The sequence below is a fragment of the Lactuca virosa genome, chromosome 5 (genome assembly GCF_052849685.1).
Source record: "Lactuca virosa cultivar CGN04683 chromosome 5, Lactuca_virosa_CGN04683_v6, whole genome shotgun sequence".
Classification (NCBI taxonomy): domain Eukaryota; kingdom Viridiplantae; phylum Streptophyta; class Magnoliopsida; order Asterales; family Asteraceae; genus Lactuca; species Lactuca virosa.
This window is the reverse complement of record NC_136430.1, coordinates 432,092,758-432,111,951: the sequence shown is the minus strand read 5'-3', so window position 1 is coordinate 432,111,951 and position 19,194 is coordinate 432,092,758. Positions and strand designations below refer to the sequence as shown.

At 41.9% G+C, this 19,194-nt stretch overlaps 1 non-coding gene across 1 annotated transcript; it reads left to right on the top strand.

The window, feature by feature from the left end:
• The first annotated feature begins 18,729 nt into the window (after positions 1 to 18,729).
• LOC145118110 (small nucleolar RNA R71) lies at positions 18,730 to 18,836 on the top strand. Its single transcript, XR_013713092.1, has one exon. It is a non-coding gene; the product is annotated as a small nucleolar RNA R71 (small nucleolar RNA).
• The last annotated feature ends 358 nt before the right edge of the window (positions 18,837 to 19,194 follow it).

The following is a 19,194-nucleotide window of genomic DNA, read 5'->3' as shown; positions in this document are numbered from 1 at the left end:
TAAGCAACACTCTTTAATCACGGACTCGACCTTAAACTCAAAAACTTGCACATTCTCTTCTAGACCCGACCCTTACTCTAGCCTTGACATTTGAGACTCTTGCATGCATCCTAGCCTCAATCTGAAAAGATAAGAGCAACCACAAGTGATAGAAACAAATTCCTACTTGATCGTCCTAAAAGCAAATAAAAATTCAAAACACACAAAACAAATAAAAATTGTCTTCAAACAACCAAATAAAAACATAAAAATATCAATCTTCATCTTCCTCCTCATTTTCTCCTGCTCCATTCCCACTTGCTTGGTTCCTCTTTGCTTGCACTCTTTCCTCCCAACTTGGCACATAAGGGAATCCGGGTCCGGGCCTTGGTGCGATATTCATTTGTTCAAATAAATAAACAAATGACTTGTTGTTATAATTCATGCTTCTCCCAAGGTCGTCTTGGTACCTTCGTGCCTCAATATTGTACCAATCCATGGGTAACTCTTCATCCACCGGAATGACCGGTGGGTCTTCCCGAGCTTGCTCCCTTCTTTGCCTTACCCTTCTTCTCGGCTCCTCCGGTACTAACACCTCATCCGCATGAGGGATGCCAAAATTTCCTCCACCAAAATCTTCCACGATTATTTCCCTCCTAAACAAAGTGGTGCTGAAAGGAGGAGTAGGAACCATGGTCAACATCCGAGCATCCCCTTGGTCAAAAATACCATATGTTCTTGCAAGCTTCGTAACAAACATTCCCCCGTTAATTTTTGAAGTTATCTGCTCTTTTACCGCCCCCTCTGCTAAATATTTTGCCAAGCAATATGGCAAGTTGCAGAAAACATCGGGAGTGATAATGCTCCACATGTAGAAAATGTCAAGAGTAAGGACCTTATCGTCATCCTTTCGCATGTTAATAGTACTTGCGATAAGACGATGTATCAAGCGATGAATTGGGGAACGGATACTCCCCTCTTGACCAGATGACGGAATGTAGACCCGGTTAGCGATTGTGTTCCACCAAGTCGATGCAACTACTCCCTCGGGCAAGTCTTTATGACAATGTTCTAGGAATGTTTCAAAATTTTCTGACATAATCACATTTTGATCATATATCCCCATCCTCCATGCGAGCTCTGCAATGCTGCATTGACGCAGCTCCCCTCCAAGACAGAAAGTAATAGTGTTTGGATTGTAATAGTGTAACGCCCGGGTTTCGGGGCTAAGCATTTTTAGACGATGTAATAGTCTAGGTCAACTATTGTAACTCTTTTGATGTAATAAAGATGAAATATTTGAGTATTTTGTGAATTATGTGAATTTATATGTTTATTATTTAATTATAAATGTATAATTAATAAAGAATAAAAATAAGCGTCAAAATTAAAATGTGAGATAAGCCCGATATCTTTACATAAAGTTGTAGTGGTCGAAAGAAGGATCCAGAGATAGAAAGAACGCCGAAATCCGAGTTATAACGAAGAAGTTATGACCCGTCGAAGTTTCGTGATGAAACCGGCACGATACCTGGAAGCGTAAATAGTGAATTTGTGATAAAGCGAGTTTTAGCCTTAGTGATCTAAACGAAAGTCGTAGAAAACATTAAACCGAGAGCGTCCATAAAAGAACGCCCAAATCTGACTTCGTATGAGGAAGTTATTATTTTTCGAAGTTTCGGCTTAGCGGTGTACAGCCGGAAGTTCGAATATTAGATCGAGTGGTTTTTACCCGACACAACCTAAAATAGAATCGAAGATCTCATTAATAGTAGCATAACGATAAAAAGACAGACGAAAACGGACGTCGGATGAAGAAGTTATGAATTTTTAACGGACCAATCCTGTCTCGGCCTGTTAAAAATATAACTTTTAAAATAAAATCAAAATTAGCTGACGGAGTCTAAATGAAAGTTGTAGAGTACGTTCCCGCCTACGCGTGGATATAAAGAACGTCGAAAACGGAACTCGTATGCGAAAGTTATGATTTTTAGAAGTCTGAAAGGAAAATTGCGAAATCTGCGAGAAAAGTGATGACGTGGTCGCATCTGAGCCGTTGCTTGCTCCCCACGGTCTCGCTTCGGATGGAGGACACGTCGCCTCGCCTTCGCTCTACGCCCCGCGTCCAAGGCTGGTACGCCCAGCGTACCTTCGGACCTGATCCTCTTGCGAGTGCGAGCCAGCTGGTGCGAGCTGGCACCCTTATCCGAAGTTACGCCCCGCGTAACTTGCTGAACGCCCCACATAGATCCGAACTTCGGCCCCTATAAATACCATGCGAAATTGCCCGGATTTTCACACATTTTCACAACTCTTTCTCTCTCTACTTTTCTCTCACTACCCCTTTAACCCCCCCCCCTAAACCCTAGGAAAAATCCCTAGCACCCAAAGGAAGCCCCGAGGCTCCCGGAGTCCCGAGAAAAAGGGTCTTTCGGTTCGGAAACGCTGCTCCGAGCAAAGCCCAGTTTTCTTTAAAATCCGCTGTAAGTGAGCTACGCCTACGCAATTTTTAATATAACTTTTAAATAATTATAGTAATGTTATTAGGTCCTTAAAACAATTATTTGGGCTATTATTATGAGTTATATTGAGTGTTATTTAACGCTTATATAATAATAATAATAGCTAGACTATTAATTAGTCGCGGTTAACGTTAAAACTAAACTCTAGTGGTATTAATACTAGGTTTTGGTCAAGGAAAAATTGTTTTGAGATAACGAAGTGCTGTTCAAGTACCGAGTCACCACCTAATCAGGTGAGTGCATAGTTACTTTCATCTTACATATAGATATGAAGTATTTTATATAAATTACGTGCTATGTGTGCATATTATCTGAATACTTGCTGTCTATGTTGGATGAATGATCTTATACACGTTTTTCATGATTTAAACTGTATATGTATTTTATATCTACAAAAATGTTGGGGTAAAACATGGGTATATGTAATAAGACGATGTGTGATAAAATGATGAGAGGCCTCGATGTTGTTGGTGATCCAGTCATCTAGCAGAGTATAGATGACGACCACAGACTCTTCTAGACAGTCCAGTGGAACGCTAGCAGGCTCACAACCTGTAGATGTTTGTGAACGATGTGTTCACCGGTGTACTCCATCCCCCTCATGGTTGCCTTTAGGACATTTATTGCTGAGGAACCCCCTTAGCAGTAGTGTCCATCCCGATGATGATCCTTAGGCTAGGTCCCTTATGATAGGTGTTTAGGGACGTAAAGTGAGGATAACGGGAACGTGTAATCGGGTTATTGTTGATTGATGAAATTAATAAACTTATTTATTGTGGGTTGAAAACCCTATGTGCTCACCAGGCTCCCAAGCCTGACCCACTCAGTTTCATGTATTACAGGTAGTGGCGCTCGAGCATAGATGTGATGTTTTGGATGAGGGATTACGGATATAGGCCTGTAGATATGAAATAATGTAGTAAGGCTTATATTGTACTGTTTATGCTTTTGATCTGTATCGAACATGACATCCCGAGTCTTTTAATGAAATACATTTCCTTGGAAATGCTTTTGATAAATCTTTATCATATTTTGTTTTGGGACAAATTCCGCAACACTTTTATTTAAAATGTTACTCTGATTTTCAAACAAGCATAAACAAAATCGGTCTTTTCTGGCCGTGAAAATGGGGATGTCACAAATAGTCACTACCACCTCGGAAGGAGATGGTAGCAAAGAACTCCCAGCACAATTCTTGATAAACGGGCTCTTGAATCTTAAAGAGTCGGCTCCAACCATCACAAACCACTGTCATCCCATCATTGTTGAAAGACTTGACCAAATAAGGGGTCAACTCTTCCTCCAACGCAATTTGACCAATCCAATGCCAGTCAGTACCATTAGGGACATATATTTCCTTGCGCTTTAACGCTTCCAGTTTGTTTTTTGTGCGAGCAAGTGACGGCTTGGAGGTTATTTGTGGAAAGGTTAACCACGGGAGGTCCCCATATCCGCCTCCCCTTGAACTTTGTCCTCTCGTAGACATAATTCCTGTAAGACAGAATCAAGCAAACCACAAACAAAACACAAAGCAGTTAAGAACATCAAACTTTCTGAGCATCTGTGACCCGGACTCGCTGAGTCCACGAACCGACTCGGTGAGCAGGACGAACTGTGCAAGTCCAATCCAGTCGGGTGAAATTAACCGGTCGATTCCATAAATTAATCCAGGGGTTTGTTTCGGAATGTTCACTAAGCATTAATATATAAGAAATTTTGTTTAAAATGCCCTAATTTACCAAGAAATCGAAACCCTAAAGTCCAAGTGTAGTAAAAATCGGGATTTTTTTTCAGAAATTAAGGATGCATCTACACCAAAGATCGAAACTTTTAAAAGAATAAGACTGAAAATGGTTACCTTTTAGTTGGATTTGTAAGAAAACGGAAGAAATCAAGATGAGAGCTTGAGAGAACTTGCTCGTCGTGTATGGGTGGCGGCTATAGAAGATGTTGAAGTGTTTTACAATTAGGGTAAAAACCCCTTTTACAGAATGTGAAAAAATAATTATTTTTTTTCGGGTAAATACGTGTACTCGCCGAGTAGGCGCACCTACTCGCCGAGCAGATACGCGATTCCGCGTTTAATCGGGATTTCTCAAATGGAATCGCCGAGTAGGTTTAGGGACTCGTCGAGCCTTTCATTCTGTTTAATAAGCAATTGAGTTTTTTAAAATTGTATGCCACCAACCCCACACTTGAGCATTGCTTGCCCTCAATCAATCATTATAAGCACAGAAGAAGATTGATAAAAGCAGATCCTAAGAAAAAAAATGAAAAAGAAAGGAAAAAGAAAGCAAACTCTAAATTCGGGTTGCCTCCCGGAAGCGCTTCTTTTTAATGAGTCATTAGCTGGACTCCTTCCCACTTTAAGTTTCTGTAGTTCCTCCTAGAAGCAGCCCTGCTTCAAGACCTTCATCTCTTGGAATTCCTTCTTCATATCTCTTCACTCTATGACCATTAACCTTGAAAGGAGTTCCGTCTCTCGATATAAGCTCAATAGCTCCATGTGGAAAAACTTGCTTTACTATAAATGGACCATCCCATCGTGTCTTCAGCTTGCCCGGGAAAAGTTTGAACCTTGAATTGAAGAGTAGCACCTTTTTTCCTTCATGAAAATCCTTATTACCCTTCACTCTTTTATCATGCCAATTCTTTGTCTTTTCTTTGTATATCAAGGAACTAGTGCAGGCCACATTTCTAAGCTCTTCAAGGGCATTCATTTGCATCAATCGGTTGGTTCGAAGTTCAGCCAAATCAAAATTGCACATCTGGCCGTGAAAATGGGGATGTCACAGTTGGTATCAGAGCATTAGTTTAAGCGAACTAGGAATTTGTAGAATTTCTGGACTTAAACTTAGAATGCTAAGCGATGATTGTGAGGTGTGAGCACTAGCTTATTTTAGGAATTATGACTAAAATGCTTTTATGTGCTAAATGCTTTATGCCTTATGTGCTGTTAATTGTTCGGATCTATGGTCTGTTGCCGACCAGATCTGGAAACCTTATGTGTTTAGGATTCTAAACGTACGACTACGATATTAGAACTAGCATATAAACGTTTCGGAGAGATAAGGATGATTTAAACATCTATCCTGAATAAAGATCTAAATTCACCTTTTTCGGTGTATAGATCAAAATGGCAAGAACCCGCAGTGGAGCTGGGAATGCAAATGGGAATAGGAATCAACCCCCAGTGATTCAACAAATACCTGTTGTAGCAGATGTTCCTGAGCCAATCACGATGGCCGGAGTGCAAGCGATGATCCAGATGATGTTGGATCGTCAAATGGAGGAAACCACGCGTTTGCTCCAACAAAATCGCGAGGAAGCTACCATACTAATCGTAGAGCCCGAGCTGAATGATGGGCCGTCTGAAGGAGGAAACTACAGTGGGACTGTTGGTCAAGCCAACCCACCGATAGTTAGGCAAAACCACCAGGATGGAGGAAATGACGGACGTGGATGCAAATACAAGGATTTCATGGCATCTAAACCACCGTGTCTATGTGGAAGCCCGATGCCGGTGGAAGTCATGAACTGGATCTCCGAGATGAAAACGATGTTTGAGAGTTGCGAATGTAGCAACAGGCAGAAGACCGCTCTCGCGGTTCCTCTGTTGAAATCAGGAGTACTAAGCTGGTGGAAGCTACTAGCTGATTCAATGCCGAAAGGAGAAGCGAGCAAGATGTCATGGGAGGATTTTCTGGTGCAGTTAAAGATGCAATACTGCTCTGAGCAGGATCTTCTGGAGATCAACAACGAATTTCAGAATCTGAAGAAGGGAAGAATGAGCGTTACTGAATACGCTGCAAGCTTTACAGAGAAATGAAGCTTGTTCCTCACCTCGTCCCAACTGCACTCTCCAAGGTTAACAAGTTTGCCCTCGGATTACCAGCAGACTTCGATCCAATGGTCAAGCAAACAACCACTCTGAAAGCCGCCATCTGGGCTGCTAAGAATGTGGAGACCCAGATACGAGAGAAGGGTCTGGAGAGAGCGGAGGTGGGAGAGAAAAGGAAATTTGATGGGTCGTCGAAATTCAGCAAGAAAAGCAAATACTCAAGGTCTGGTACGCAGAAGTCTGGAGGAGGTGAAGCCAAATGGTGCGACAAGTGCAAGAATAAGCACGAGGGGAAATGTGACGGAGGAGTCACCTATTTCAAGTGTGGAAAGCCCGGGCACTATGCCAACGAGTGCAGGTTCACTAAGAAGGTCTGTTATAAGTGCAACGAGGAAGGGCACATTTCGAGGGACTGCCCGAAGAAGAAGGAGGCAGGAAGACCCAACATTCCACCGAAGCCGAAGGCAAGAGCCTTCCAGATGACGCTCGAGGCTGCAAAGGAGGCAGCAGACGTCGCTTCAGGTACCTTTCTTGTAAATGGATTGCCTACCAATATACTATTTGATTCGGGAGCAAACTATTCCTTTGTATCGCATAGATTTGGAGGAAAATTAGCATTGCCTGTAGAAAAACTTGATAATGCCCTAATTGTGGAAGTTGCCAGTGGCAAGTTCGTACCTGTTAGTAATCGTATTAAGAACATCATCATCGACCTAAACGGAAATGAATTCCACGAGGAGCTGTTACCCATAGAATTGAACAGTTTCGACATCGTTCTGGGAATGGATTGGCTTAGCACCAACGATGCTGAGATTCAATGCCGAAAGAAGATAGTAAGGGTAAACCCACCCAGAAAAGAGTCATTTATGGTGTACGGGGACAAACGACGAGTAAATTTTGGGATCATCTCCCTGATGAAAGCCAGAAAATGTTTGTCCAAGGGATGTGCATCATACTTGGCATTCGTAATCGATGCTAAGAAGGAAAAGAAAGAGGTGCAGAATATACCGGTTGTGTGTGATTATCCGGAAGTATTTCCCGAAGATCTTCCCGGACTACCGCCTGATAGACAAGTAGAGTTTCGGATAGACTTGAAGCCAGGTACAACACCGATAGCAAAGGCACCGTACCGATTAGCACCGACGGAGATGAAGGAGCTCATGATGCAACTTCTGGAGTTGTTGGACAACGGTTTTATCAGACCTAGTTCATCACCCTGGGGAGCTCCGGTGCTATTCGTGAAGAAGAAAGACGGAAGCATGAGAATGTGTATAGACTACCGAGAGCTGAACAAGACAACGGTGAAAAACAAGTATCCATTGCCAAGGATTGATGACCTATTCGATCAGCTGCAAGGTTCGAGCTATTTATCAAAGATCGATCTTAGGTCAGGATATCATCAGCTGAAGGTGAGAGATCAGGATATCGAGAAGACTGCGTTCAGAACAAGATATGGACACTACGAGTTCTTAGTTATGTCGTTTGGACTAACCAATGCTCCAGCATCATTCATGGATTTGATGAACAGGGTTTGTAAACCATTCCTCGATAAGTCCGTGATAGTGTTCATAGATGACATTCTCATCTACTCGAAAAGCCAGGAGGAGCATGGCCAGCATCTACGAGAATTGTTGGAAGTCTTGAAGAAGGAGAAGCTATATGCAAAGTTCTCCAAGTGTGATTTTTGGATCCGAGAAGTCCAGTTCTTGGGTCATGTGGTTAACCAAGAAGGGATAATGGTTGACCCAGCAAAAACCAAAGCTGTAATGAAATGGGAACGTCCAAAGAGTCCCACAGAGATTCGAAGCTTTCTAGGATTAGCCGGATACTACCGACGATTTATCCAAGGCTTTTCTTCGATAGCTGCTCCGTTGACAACTTTGACCCACAAAGGAGCTACTTATACATGGAGTGAGAAGCACGAAGAAGCATTCGAGAAGCTAAAGAAGAAGTTATGTGAAGCACCGATTCTTTCTCTACCCAATGGAATTGAAGACTTCGCGGTCTATAGTGACGCATCTGGAGTCGGGTTGGGTTGTGTTCTGACCCAAAGAGAAAAGGTGATAGCATACGCATCTCGACAATTGAAGGAGCACGAAAAGAACTACCCCACTCATGATTTGGAGTTGGCAGCGGTAGTATTTGCCTTGAAAATATGGAGGCATTACCTCTATGGCACGAAGTGCAAGCTTTTCACTGATCATAAGAGTCTCCAGTATCTCTTTAATCAAAAAGAATTGAACATGAGGCAACGACGCTGGCTGGAATTACTAAAGGACTACGACTGTGAGATACTTTAACACCCCGGTAAGGTAAATGTTGTTGCTGATGCCCTCAGTCGGAAAGTCAATCTTGAAAGGAAAAGGCCAAGAGCGTTGAGAATAGAAGTTGTCTCGACGATTGTGGAAAGTATCAAGAAAGCTCAAGAAGAAGCTACAGAAAAGAATGACCGAAAGGAAGAACGTTTGGGAAGGACGTTGGTATTCGGTACAAACCGTAAAGGACTGAAGGTATTCCAAGATCGGATTTGGGTACCTAAGACGGGAGGAATAAGAGATCTTCTGATGGAAGAAGCTCACAAGACCATGTACTCGATTCATCCCGGTAGCACAAAAATGTATAGGGACCTAAAACCCTACTACTGGTGGTCGACGATGAAGCTCGATGTTGCGAAGTATGTGGTCGGGTGTGTAACATGTGCGAGAGTTAAGGCACAACATCAGAAACCATACGGGAGTTTAGAACCTTTACCTGTACCCATGGGTAAATGGGAAGACATCACCATGGAGTTTGTGACTAAACTGCCCAGGACGAAGAACGGTCACAACATGATTTGGGTGGTCGTGGATCGTTTCACTAAGAGTGCACACTTCATAGCAGCCAACAAAAGGTGGTCTATGGATAAGCTCGCAAATGCTTACGTGAAGGAGATAGTAAGACTTCACGGTGTTCCTCTAACGATTGTATCGGATCGTGATAGTCGTTTCACGTCACGATTTTGGAGAAGTCTACAAGAGGAATTGGGTACGAAGTTGTGTTTGAGTACAGCTTACCATCTGCAGACTGATGGTCAGAGCGAAAGAACGATATAAACACTCGAAGATATGCTAAGAGCATGTACCCTAGAATTCCAAGGTAATTGGGACGAGCACTTACCTTTGGTAGAGTTTTCCTACAACAACAGTTTCCACTCGAGCATCAAGATGGCACCCTATCAAGCTTTGTACGGGCAAAAGTGTCGTACGCCGTCTTGTTGGCTTCAGGCTGGAGAAAAGCAGTTTATGGGCCCCGAGATAGTCCATGAGACTGCTGAGAAGTTAAAGGTGATTAGGGAAAGAATGTTAGCAGCTCAGGATCGTCAGAAGAGCTATGCTGATAAGAAGAGACGACCGATGACCTTCGAAGTTGGGGATCCGGTTTTGCTTAAAGTCTCACCGTGGAAGGGACTTATAAGATTCGGAAAACGAGGAAATTTGAGTCCAAGGTTTATTGGACCGTTCAAAGTTCTTCAGAAGATTGGTAACCAAGCTTACAAGTTGGAATTGCCCGAAGAACTCGATGGTATTCATAACACCTTCCATGTGTGTTATCTGAGAAAATTCACGGGAGAAGTTCCCGACATAATTCCAATTTCAGAATTAAGAATGGATGAGAACAAGAGGCTGATTGAAGAGCCTGAGGCAATTGTTGACCGTAAGACTAAGAAGTTACGACGCAAGATGGTCGACTTAGTGCTAGTCCAATGGAAACATTCGAATGGGCCGAATCTCACTTGGGAAACAGAGGATGACATGATGAGTCGCTATCCACATCTGTTTGCTGATGCATGATTCCGAGACGGAATCATCCTAAGGGTGAGAGAATTGTAACGCCCGGGTTTCGGGGCTAAGCATTTTTAGACAATGTAATATTCTAGGTCAACTATTGTAACTCTTTTGATGTAATAAAGATGAAATATTTGAGTATTTTGTGAATTATGTGAATTTATATGTTTATTATTTAATTATAAATGTATAATTAATAAAGAATAAAAATAAGCGTCAAAATTAAAATGTGAGATAAGCCCGATATCTTTACATAAAGTTGTAGTGGTCGAAACAAGGATTCCGGAGATATAAAGAACGCCGAAATCCGAGTTATAACGAAGAAGTTATGACCCGTCGAAGTTTCGTGATGGAACCGGCACGATACCGGGAAGCGTAAATAGTGAATTTACGATAAAAGCGAGTTTTAGCCTTAGTGATCTAAACGAAAGTCGTAGAAAACGTTAAACCGAGAGCGTCCATAAAAGAACGCGCAAATCTGACTTCGTATGAGGAACTTATGATTTTTCGAAGTTTCGGCTTAGCGGTGTACAGCCCGAAGTTCGAATATTAGATCGAGCGGTTTTTAGCCGACACAACCTAAAAGAGAATCGAAGATCTCGTTAATAGTAGCATAACGATAAAAAGACAGACGAAAACGGACGTCAGATGAAGAAGTTATGAATTTTGAACGGACAAATCCTGTCCCGGCCTGTTAAAAATATAACTTTAAAAAAAAACTCAAAATTAGCTGACGGAGTCTAAATGAAAGTTGTAGAGTACGTTCCCGCCTACGCGTGCATACAAAGAACGTCGAAAACAGAACTCGTATGCGAAAGTTATGATTTTTAGAAGTCCGGAAGGAAAATTGCGAAATCTGCGAGAAAAGTGATGACATGGCCGCATCTGAGCTGTTGCTTGCTCCCCACGGTCTCGCTTCGGATTGAGGACACGTCGCCTCGCCTTCGCTCTACGCCCCGCGTCCAAGGCTGGTACGCCCAGCGTACCTTCGGACCTGATCCTCTTGCGAGTGCGAGCCAGCTGGTGCGAGCTGGCACCCTTATCCGAAGTTACGCCCCGCGTAGATCCGAACTTCGGCCCCTATAAATACCATGCGAGATTTCCCGGAGTTTTCACACATTTTCACAACTCTTTCTCTCTCTACTTTCTCTCACTACCCCTTTAACCCCCTCCCCCTAAACCCTAGGAAAAATCACTAGCACCCAAAGGAAGCCCCGAGGCTCTCGGAGTCCCGAGAAAAATGGTCTTTCGGTTCGGAAACGCTGCTCCGAGCAAAGCCCCGGTTTTCTTTAAAATCCGCTGTAAGTGAGCTACGCCTACGCAATTTTTAATATAACTTTTAAATAATTATAGTAATGTTATTAGGTCCTTAAAATAATTATTTGGGCTATTATTCTGAGTTATATTGAGTGTTATTTAACGCTTATATAATAATAATAATAGCTAGACTATTAATTAGTCGCGGTTAACGTTAAAACTAAACTCTAGTGGTATTAATACTAGGTTTTGGTCAAGGAAAATTTGTTTTGAGATAACGAAGTGCTGTTCAAGTACCGAGTCACCACCTAATCAGGTGAGTGCATAGTTACTTTCATCTTACACATAGATATGAAGTATTTTATATAAATTACGTGCTATGTGTGCATATTATCTGAATACTTGTTGTCTATGTTGGATGAATGATCTTATACATGTTTTTCATGATTTAAACTGTATATGTATTTTATATCTACAAAAATGTTGGGGTAAAACATGGGTAGATGTAATAAGACGATGTGTGATAAAATGATGAGAGGCCTCGATGTTGTTGGTGATCCAGTCATCTAGCAGAGTATAGATGACGACCACAGACTCTTCTAGACAGTCCAGTGGATCGCTAGCAGGCTCGCAACCTGTAGGTGTTTGTGAACGATGTGTTCACCGGTGTACTTCATCCCCCTCATGGTTTCCTTTAGGAAATTTATTGCTGAGGAACCCCCTTAGCAGTAGTGTCCATCCCGATGATGATCCTTAGGCTAGGTCCCTTATGATAGGTGTTTAGGGACGTAAAGTGAGGATAACGGGAACGGGTAATCGGGTTATTGTTGATTGATGAAATTAATAAACTTATTTATTGTGGGTTGAAAACCCTATGTGCTCACCAGGCTCCCAAGCCTGACCCACTCAGTTTCATGTATTACAGGTAGTGGCGCTCGAGCATAGATGTGATGTTTTGGATGAGGGATTACGGATATAGGCCTGTAGATATGAAATAATGTAGTAAGGCTTATATTGTACTGTTTATGCTTTTGATCTGTATCGAACATGACATCCCGAGTCTTTTAATGAAATACATTTCCTTGGAAATGCTTTTGATAAATCTTTATCATATTTTGTTTTGGGACAAATTCCGCAACACTTTTATTTAAAATGTTACTCTGATTTTCAAACAAGCATAAACAAAATCGGTCTTTTCTGGCCGTGAAAATGGGGATGTCACAAATAGTCACTACCACCTCGGAAGGAGATGGTAGCAAAGAACTCCCAGCACAATTCTTGATAAACGGGCTCTTGAATCTTAAAGAGTCGGCTCCAACCATCACAAACCACTGTCATCCCATCATTGTTGAAAGACTTGACCAAATAAGGGGTCAACTCTTCCTCCAACCCAATTTGACCAATCCAATGTCAGTCAATACCATTAGGGACATATATTTCCTTGCGCTTTAACGCTTCCAGTTTGTTTTTTGTGCGAGCAAGTGACGGCTTGGAGGTTATTTGTGGAAAGGTTAACCACGGGAGATCCCCATATCCGCCTCCTCTTGAACTTTGTCCTCTCCTAGAAATAATTCCTGTAAGACAGAATCAAGCAAACCACAAACAAAACACAAAGCAGTTAAGAACATCAAACTTTCTGAGCATCTGTGACCCGGACTCGCTGAGTCCACGAACCGACTCGGTGAGCACGACGAACTGTGCAAGTCCAATCCAGTCGGGTGAAATTAACCGGTCGATTCCATAAATTAATCCAGGGGTTTGTTTCGGAATGTTCACTAAGCATTAATATATAAGAAATTTTGTTTAAAATGCCCTAATTTACCAAGAAATCGAAACCCTAAAGTCCAAGTGTAGTAAAAATCGGGATTTTTTTTCAGAAATTAAGGATGCATCTACACCAAAGATCGAAACTTTTAAAAGAATAAGACTGAAAATGGTTACCTTTTAGTTGGATTTGTAAGAAAACGGAAGAAATCAAGATGAGAGCTTGAGAGAACTTGCTCGTCGTGTATGGGTGGCGGCTATAGAAGATGTTGAAGTGTTTTACAATTAGGGTAAAAACCCCTTTTACAGAATGTGAAAAAATAATTATTTTTTTTCGGGTAAATACGTGTACTCGCCGAGTAGGCGCACCTACTCGCCGAGCAGATACGCGATTCCGCGTTTAATCGGGATTTCTCAAATGGACTCGCCGAGTAGGTTTAGGGACTCGTCGAGCCTTTCATTCTGTTTAATAAGCAATTGAGTTTTTTAAAATTGTATGCCACCAACCCCACACTTGAGCATTGCTTGCCCTCAATCAATCATTATAAGCACAGAAGAAGATTGATAAAAGCAGATCCTAAGAAAAAAAATGAAAAAGAAAGGAAAAAGAAAGCAAACTCTAAATTCGGGTTGCCTCCCGGAAGCGCTTCTTTTTAATGAGTCATTAGCTGGACTCCTTCCCACTTTAAGTTTCTGTAGTTCCTCCTAGAAGCAGCCCTGCTTCAAGACCTTCATCTCTTGGAATTCCTTCTTCATATCTCTTCACTCTATGACCATTAACCTTGAAAGGAGTTCCGTCTCTCGATATAAGCTCAATAGCTCCATGTGGAAAAACTTGCTTTACTATAAATGGACCATCCCATCGTGTCTTCAGCTTGCCCGGGAAAAGTTTGAACCTTGAATTGAAGAGTAGCACCTTTTTTCCTTCATGAAAATCCTTATTACCCTTCAATCTTTTATCATGCCAATTCCTTGTTTTTTCTTTGTATATCAAGGAACTAGTGCATGCCACATTTCTAAGCTCTTCAAGGGCATTCATTTGCATCAATCGGTTGGTTCGAAGTTCAGCCAAATCAAAATTGCACATCTTTAGAGCCCAAAAAGCTTTATGCTCTATTTCTACCGGTAAATGACACTTTTTTCCATATACTAACCTATATGGTGTAGTACCAATAGGCGTCTTGAAAGCTGTTCGAAAGGCCCAAAGTGCATCATCTAATTTATCCGACCATTCCTTTCGATTTCCTCCAACCAATCTTTCTAAAATCCTTTTTAATGCCCTATTCGTCACTTCAGTTTGCCCACTAGTTTGTGGATGATAAGATGTGGAGAACCTATGATGTACCCCATATTTTTTCAACACTTTGGCTAATTGATCATTTGCAAAGTGAGTGCCCCGGTCACTAATAAGAGCTTTAGGAACTCCAGATCTTGAGAATAGCTTCTTTAGAAATTGTACCACCACCCGAGCATCATTAGTTGGTAATGCATGTGCCTCCGCCCATTTAGACACGTAATCGACTGCCACCAAGATGTATTTATTCCCTTTGGACATTGGGAAAGGTCCCATAAAGTCAATCCCCCACACATCAAATACCTCACATATTTGAATACTATGTTGGAGCATTTCATTTCGGGATGATATGTTCCCCGCTCGTTGGCACGAATCACATTCTTTGACAAATTGAGCAGCATCTTTAAAAATGGTGGGCCAATAAAAACCAATATCAAAAATCTTCCTAGCTGTGTACTGTGCTCCATGATGTCATCCGGCGGGCCCGCTATGACAGTGTGCCAAGATTTCTCGACTTTTTTCCCGAATACACATCTTCTTATCATTCCGTCTGCGCAGCTTCGGAAGAGATACGGCTCATCCCAAAAGTAGTACTTAATTTCTGAAAATAATTTCTTCTTCTATTGGCGGGTTAAGTCTTTTGGAATGTAATTGGTTACTAAGTAGTCATCTATATCCGCAAACCATAGCATTTATACGGATACTACTAAAAGATATTCATCGGGAAAATCGTCTCCAATCTTGTTTTCTTCCAACTCCTCCAAATGCGGGTTCTCTAATCTTGACAAATGGTCGGCAGCTACGTTTTCCATTCCCTTTTTATCGCGTATTTCAATGTCAAACTCTTGCAAAAGTAAGACCCAACGTATCAATCGAGGCTTAGCATCTTGTTTAGTAAAAAGATACTTTAGGGCTGAATGATCGGTAAAAACTATGGTCTTGGACAATACCAAATAAGGGCGGAACTTATCAAAAGCGTATACCACAGCTAACAGCTCCTTCTCGGTAGTAGTATAATTCTCTTGGGTAGGATTCAATGTCTTGCTTGCATAGTAGATCGGCTGAAAATGCTTGTCAACTCTTTGTCCCAAAACTGCTCCCACCGCATAGTCACTAGCATCACACATTAGCTCGAAAGGAAGATTCCAATTTGGTGCTATCATGATAGGAGTAATGGTTAATCTTTCCTTTAACAAATGAAATGCTTCATGACATTCCTTGGAAAAATCAAATGGGGCATCCTTCAAGAGTAATTGAGTTAAAGGCCTAGTAATCTTCGAAAAATCTTTAATGAAGCGCCGATAAAATCCTGCATGGCCAAGAAAACTCCTTACCCCTTTTACATTAGTTGGAGGGGGTAGCTTAGCTATTGTGTCCACTTTTTCTCTATCCACTTCTATCCCTTTCCTTGAAACTTTGTAACCCAATAGAATTCCTTCTTTCACCATGAAGTGGCACTTTTCCCAATTAAGGACAAGGTTTGTCTTCTCACATCTAGCTAGCATCAAGTTCAAATTAGATAAACAATCTTCAAAAGATGACCCGAACACCGAGAAATCATCCATGAAGACCTCCATAAACTTCTCGATCATATCATGAAAAATGGCCATCATGCACCTTTGGAAAGTAGCTGGTGCATTGCATAACCCAAAAGGCATGCGTCTATATGCAAATGTTCCACTTGGGCATGTAAAAGTGGTATTCTCTTGGTCTTGTGGGTCTATTGGAATTTGAAAATACCCCGAAAACCCATCAAGAAAACAATAATATAAATGGCCGGAGAGTCTTTCGAGCATTTGATCGATGAATGGCAATGGAAAGTGATCCTTGCATGTGACATCATTAAATTTCCTGTAGTCAATGCAAACACGCCACCCGGTTACTGTTCTCGGTGGAATTAATTCGTTATTTTCATTTGCCACCACCGTCATTCCTCCTTTCTTTGGTACCACTTGCACCGGACTCACCCATGGGCTATCGGAGATGGAGTAAACGATTCCGGCATCTAGTAGTTTAACCACCTCCTTTTTCACAACCTCTTGCATGTTCGGGTTAAGTCTTCGTTGGCGTTGTACTACAGCTTTAGCTCCATCTTCTAAGTTAATCTTGTGAGAACAATAAGCTGGACTAATTCCTTTTATGTCGGTTATTTGCCATGCTATAGCACCTTGCCTCTTCCTTAGTACACCCACAAGGCTTTATTTCTCATGTTTGGCCAAATCAGCGGCTATTATTACAGGTTTTTGTTGGCCATCTTCAAGAAACGCGTATTCCAAGTGATCTGGTAGTGCCTTAAGTTCAGTTTTCGTGTTCTGAATGTTGAACACGTCGAGTCCAGTGAGGGGACTCGTCGAGTTCTTCGTAAAATCCGCGACTGATCGGGTTTCTTTGGATGGACTCGTCGAGTCTGTCGAGGCGACTCAGCGAGTCGGGTGTTCTGCACTTCTGATTAGATCATTATACTCAGCTTCCTCGAGCAGTCTTTCTAATTCCAGCAGGTCTCTTTCCGCATCAAATTCTTCTTCATGTGTGACGGTGGACTTTTTCGGCTCATTTTCGTTCCATTCCTCCATCAATTCTTCCAACATGTCAACTGAAAATGATGTGTTGTCGCTATTCCTTGGATGTTTCATGGCTTGATCAACTCCAAAAGTGACTGATTCGTCTCCTACCCGAAGGGTAAGTTTAGAATCTCGCATGTCAACTATAGCACTTGCGGTGTTAAGAAAAGGTCTTCCAAGTATTATCGGGACTTGAGGATCCGCTTCCATGTCTAAAACTATAAATTCTGCGGGAAACACAAATTTATCAACCTTCACCAATAGATCTTCACATATTCCTCTCGGAAAGGTGACCGTTTTATTTGCTAGGTGAATATCCATTCGAATTGGCCTTGGCTCCAGAAGATCTAATTTCTTGAAAAATGAGTATGGCATGAGATTTACACTTGCCCCTGAATCGGCCAATGCATAAATGGTAGCTAAGTTTCCAAATTGGCAAGGCAATGTTAAGCTTCCCGGATCACCCTTCTTCTTTGGTAGTATATTCAACATGGCAGCTGAATAATTCTCGTTTAGGACCACTTTCTTCACCTCTTCCATCTTCTTTCTATTAGTTAGAAGCTCCTTGAGGAATTTGGCATATTTCGGAATTTGTGCAACCGCTTCTATGAATGGCATATTAATCTGGAGAGCCTTTATGTGTTCCAGAAACTTCTGGTAGTCAAATTCATTTTTTTCTAGTCTAGCTCGAGCCGGAAAGGGAAGTGGAGGCTGATATGGCTTAACAGGAGGCTGGATTTTCTGTTCAGGTGGGGGACTCGTCGAGTCCGTAACGTCGACTCGGAGAGTCGTGTCGGGATTCTGTGATTCTTCAATATCTTCTTTATCCTCTTGCACCAGCTTAGGGTCTTCTTGCTGAATAGGGGTTGGAGGAGTTATAATCTTCCCACTCCTGGTTGTCACGATATTTATATGTGCACCTTTCGGGTTACTTTCGGTATTACTAGGAAGTCCACCCGGTCTTCTCTCATTCACTTGTTGAGCAAGTTGCCCCAGCAGATTTTCTATGTTGAGAATAGATGCTTGCTGATTCCAAAGCAAGGCTTGTTGATCTTTCATCATAAGTTGGTGTTCTCTCAACATATTTTGTTGATCTTTGAGTGTAGCATCGGTATCATTGTGTCTTTTCTCGGATGCGGCCACGAATCTTGTAAGCATGTCTTCCAAATCTGATTTCTTTTCATGCACCGGTTCCTCCTTTTGATAAAAGCCTCTCTCCTTTTGCCTATACTTTTCATCCCTTGTCTTTTTGTACTCATCATAAGGTAGCCATTCCTTCTTTGGTTTTCGCCAATTATCATCTAACCTATCACCACTTGAATAGCACACTTGCACCTTTCGATTCCCGTTCTCGTCAAGATCACAATCTTTAGTTAGATGAGGTCCTCTACAGTTTTCACAACCCACTCTAATGGCGTGAATGGATTGGTTCATCTTTGTCATTCTTCGATCCATGCTTTCCAATTTTGCCATCATTGCTGCCATGTCATCAATAATAGAGTTCACCGCCCCTCGAGTCAAGTCATTTCTTCGGTTATGATATTCTCTAGAGTGTTTAGAGAATTCCTCAATTAGGGCCTTTATCACCGGGGGTGCTTTCTTTGTGAGTGGTCCTTGCGAATCAAGGAGTTAACTAGTTGTCACATTTACTCCATCATAGAAAATGGAGACTTCTTGTTGTCTGTTTAGATCGTGATGTGGGAAATTCCTTAGTAAGCCTTTGTACCTTTCCCACGCCTCATATAGTGACTCTCCACCTTGTTGTTCCAAATTAGCTATGGCTTTCTTCAACTTGGCTATTTTTGAAGGGGGGCAAAACTGGTATATGAATTCTTCTTTCATTTTAGCCCATGTAGTGATGGATCCTGGGGGAAGTGATTTTAGCCAATCCTTTGCAGCTCCCTTGAATGTGACAGGTAGCATACGAAGCAAGACAGTGTCGCGAGCCACATTAGGGACATTGAAGTAGCCGGCTATGTCATTGAATTCGTCAAGATGCTTGTATGCGTCTTCATGATCCTTCCCGTAGAATGGAATCTCCTTAAGTTGATCAAGTATGTGGCCTTTAAGTTTAAAGGTGGCAGTTGCGGGAATCATGGGTTGCACGAGTCCCGGGCCGGTGTCGTCACGCATCCTTTTCTTCCATTCACCC